This window comes from Dipodomys ordii, unplaced genomic scaffold (assembly GCF_000151885.1).
Source record: "Dipodomys ordii isolate 6190 unplaced genomic scaffold, Dord_2.0 Scaffold138, whole genome shotgun sequence".
Lineage (NCBI taxonomy): Eukaryota > Metazoa > Chordata > Mammalia > Rodentia > Heteromyidae > Dipodomys > Dipodomys ordii.
Window position 1 is genome coordinate 582,619 of NW_012267354.1, and position 4,580 is coordinate 587,198.

General features: G+C 52.6%; 1 pseudogene; it reads right to left on the minus strand.

Moving 5' to 3' along the window:
- Nucleotides 1-267: 267 nt before the first annotated feature.
- Nucleotides 268-1,254, minus strand: LOC105996866 (annotated as a pseudogene).
- Nucleotides 1,255-4,580: the final 3,326 nt, after the last annotated feature.

The window sequence follows — 4,580 nt, forward strand, 5'->3', positions numbered from 1 at the left end:
CATGAGTTCAAGCCCCAGCGCGTGCGCCCATGCATGCGCGCGCACACACACACACACACACACACACACACACACACAAGACATGCCAGGGGTAGAGAGGGAAGAATGGCCAATAGCAAAAGGCTGTTGGAAGAATATCCTCAGCAAGTGGAGGTCAGGCAAGACGGGCCTGGGGACATAGGAGGTTCATGGTATGTAGTAGGAAAAGGAGAAGCCACAAGGTGTGACAATGACAGTCTGGACACCTCAAACCCCCAGTGCCACAGCTCATACAATTTGGGTCAAAGAGATAGCCAGGCCTTTGTGGTCATCAAAGCGATCCATGGCCTTGAGGCTGAGTATCATGTGCAGGCCGTAGGTAAAGATGAGCACCATGATGAGAGAGGTGAGCAGCCCCATCCAGATGGCCGGTGAGAAGAAGCCGGCACAGTCGCTGGCATAGGAGAACCGTTGGCCTGTCACATTAAAAGCCTGGATCTGGAAGTCCTTCAGAGTCACCTGCCAGAGGGAGGGCTCGTTGGCCGCCACCAGGAGGCTGCCATACTTCCGGAGACTGCTGACATAGCCACAATGGAAAGAGTAGAGGCTGGGCCCTGTGACCTGGGAAGCGTTGAAGTGGGTGACAGAGTCGTTGGTGTGGATTTCCAGGCGCTCCATGGCAAACCAGCGGCGGGCAGACACTGGGTAGAAGCGGTTGGTCAGGATGAACTTGAATGTCACCGTGGTCCCGAAGAGCTGTTGGTAGGTCAGGGAGAGACCAGCAATGGAGGCATTCCAGAAGGAGCCCGTCAGGTTGAGCTTCTGCACCCCAAAGGTGAACGCGGTCAGGTCTTCCCAATGGTCCTTGTAGGCCACAGAGAAGTTCTGGGCCCAGAACAGGATGCGCGGGACCGTGTCGTTGAAAGTCACCGGAGGATGGATCACCACCGGCTCCGCAGGATGCGTCTGAAGCAGCTGGCGCCCGAAGCCACCAGCCAGCACGGCTCGGTCGGGGGTCACCCCGGAGGGGCGGACTGCGGTGAGGACGGCGGTGTAAGGGACATCTTCAGATCGGAGCGCGGCCAGCACCCGCCCGATGGCCTCATCACTGCCCCTGAGGACGTCCCTGGGCGCCAGGGGACGGGCGCCGGCTGGGCGCAGGCGGAGGAGCAGCAGGGCAGGGCGGCTGGCATGGAGCTTCAGCCCCGGGAGGGCGTCCGGGTCCAGGGGAGGTGGGCCTCCTGCGGGCGGGCTGCGGGGCCCAGGGGGCGCCATCGCTGAACCTCAGTGTGGGTGGGGCCTGGGGTGCCAACTCCGCCACCCCCAGCACCAACTGGCAGCCCTGGCATCCGCTAGATCACCAGGGCCCACCACGGCCACGTCCGCAGCCACATCCACGCTGCCACCAACAAGGCTGCCTGGACAGCTCAAGGCTTCCCACGGGCCACCCCCTATCGCGCCCTGTCACATGCTCCCACATCATGTGACCCCCTATCACGTGATCCCTCCTGTCAGGTGACCCCAGATTACTTGAGGGACGGCAGGTCTCTTGGACAGGATTCCACCTGCAGTTGCTGGCTTTCTAATAAAGACTCCCAATTCGATCTCTCAAAATGTGGCTTCTCTGTATCTCACGACTGGGTTCCCGTTTCTCAGGACAGAGTTCCCCTACAGCCCTGTGACTGCCTTAACTGTGCATCTCTTCCTCCCTATTTGCCACCCCCACCCCCTACCCCAGTTCTCCCCATTTAACCTCAAGCCAATGTCTGGACCTGGGAAGCTGGCTGAAGAGGTACTGAATTGCGGTCTTCCCATGGCTGCCATGGAATAAATCTTTCTTTTACCCTTCACCATTTCTCTTTATTTGGCACATGGGGACGAGTGGCCAGATCTAACTTGGGACTCCTGGATTTGGAGCCTGGGGCCTAAAAACCTGGTTTCAGGTTGACAGGTAAGTCTTTGCTACCCAGAGCAAGCAAGGTGGATCTCTTGATCCCTAGTCCTCTGCTCAGCCCAAACAACTGGTTACAATCATTTTGAAGGATGTGCTAGGTGCAGGTGGCTCACGCCTGTAATCCTAGCTTCTCAGGAGGCTGAGATCAGAGGTTTATGGTCTGGGCAGAAATGTTGCCTGTGCTCTGGGTAACAACTTTAGAGCGGTTGGGCTAGCTGGTAAGTGTAAGGTCCGCCCTGGGAAGGTGGAGCAGCCTCCTTCCTCCTCTTGGTTAAGTCTCCCCAACACACACCTGTGTCACCTAGGTAACTGGCACAACTGGAGGCAGTTACCTCCCTGCAATTGAGGTCACATCCGAATCCAGAGTGGCCACACCTTCTTCTGTCCCTGGTCTTGATAAGTCTCTGCCCAGCTGTGGTTTGACCTTTTCTCTCCACCCACCCCCTGCTGCTTGGGCTTCCAACTTGACCAAAGGCAGCCTGCAGCTCCAAAATGAACCTTTCCCTTGTCTGAATACCATGTACTGCTCTCCCTTTCCCCTCTGCCGATTGAATTTACCTAACAAAAAAACATTGTAACCAAGTTCCTTGCATAACATGCATGTATTTAGATTAGTATAAATTACTAAATTAACAACAGTGACATAAAATTGGTGTAATATTCTTGAGTGAATGAGGGTCACGAGATCTGGGATCATGTGACCCAAGATCAACTTAGGAAGCCACAATGTTCTTGGCCCATCATGACATTGGGGTAGCATTAACTGTAAATTCTGTGCTTCCAAATCACTTGGTTTTTGAGAATTTCTTGATACAGCTTGCCTTTGATTTTGGTCATTCTGTTTGTCAGGTGCACAGGCTTACCTTCCTTTTTTTAGCTTTCTGTCTTGTCACCAACCATTCCTCCTTGGTGGCTGTGTACTTGGGAAAAGGCCGCATGATCTTTCTGGCTCCACTCAATGTCTAAGATCCCTTGCCTCCTTTGCTTGCATCCCACAAACTATTTCCCTCATCCTCTTCTGCAGCACATCTCTCCTTAGTTGATGAGATTGTGTATATCCTGTAAACTCTATCCCGAATGGTCTGTCATTGTTTGCCTTTAAATCTTTCTTCTCTAAATAATGATGGGGCTAAGTTAAACCCAAAGCTCACCCTACAGAATATTTCCTCAGTACTTTACAGAAAACACCAAACAAAAATGCCATTTTAAAAGAGGTGTATTTTTTTTTCTTTTAGAATGTAAGCTCCTCCAGAGCACGGACAATGTTTTCTGTATGTTCTATTGTGCCTAGTACACTGTAAATGCTCAATAAGTATTGATGATGGGAGGCAAAAAAAAATTACCAAATTAACAACAGTGACATAAAATTGGTATAATATTCTTGAGTGAATGAGGGTCACGAGATCTGGGATCATGTGACCAAAGATCACATGACCCAGGCCCCATGTCATGTGACCCCTGTCATATGACCCATGCCACGTGACCCCCGTCACAGGACCCCAGGACATGTGACTCCCAAGTTGCAACCCCATCACATGACCCCCAATGTCATATGACCCCCAAGTCATGTGAACCCCAAGTCACATGATCATTGATCACATCACTCGGGGGTCGTGTGACCTGCAGTCACACAACTGGGGGGTCACGTGACATGTGGTGGTCAGGTGACATGAGTCACATGACATAGGGATCACATGACTTGGGGTCCGTGGTCAGGGGCCCCATGACTAGGGAATCATGTGGGGGGGGTGTCACATAACCCTGTCATGTGAGACTGTTTAGGCACAACTCCCAGGGGTGGGGTATGACAGTCTGGCTGAGGTAATTGCATCTGTGCTAAACCAGTTGGATCCTAGTAATTTTGATAAGGGAGAGAAGGTCTGTCTAAACACCACTGCCTAGAACCTCTTGAAATACCCATAGCAGCTTCCTGTTCACTAGCAAGGTTAGGTCAAGGTCGTTGCCTACCTAGAGCTGTCAAGGCCTTCTGCAGACTCCTTTGCTTTAATGAGGTGAACATGGTCTCACTGGAGATTTCCTACCTTTCCTTACACTTCTTCTTTCTCATTTTTCTTCTTTTGGCATTTCTTGCAGTGCTGGTTTTCTGCTATGATAATGGGTTATCTTTAATAGGCGTTGACAAGTGCTTTCTTGCAGACAGACTGTAATACAGTACCTGTCGGCTTCTCGGTAACAGTTTAGAAGACCTGTTCATTGAATTTCTTGACTATGTCAATAGCTCCTGACACAAAGGGAATCACCAGACAGGAGTCATGTGATGGATCACTGTGATGCAGAGGTCACGTGATGGAGAGAAAACCCATGACAGGAACCATTAGAGGGTTGTCGCATGATGGGGGGAGGGGTACCATGATAGGAGTCATGGGACCGAGGTCATGTGACAAGGGGTCACGTGATACAAGGGCACCAGGTGACAGGAGTCACGTGGCGCACGGTCAAATGACACGGGGTCACGCGACATGAGTCATGTGATGGGGATCACGTGACAGCCATCGGGAGACTAGGCGTTGTCGCGTGATTTGGGGGGGGGGCCGTGCGAAGCCTTGAGCTGTCATGGCAGTGGCGGCGGTGGCGGCGGGGGTGCGCCCGCGGACGAGGCCGTGGTGGGCCCCGGTGATCTGGCGGA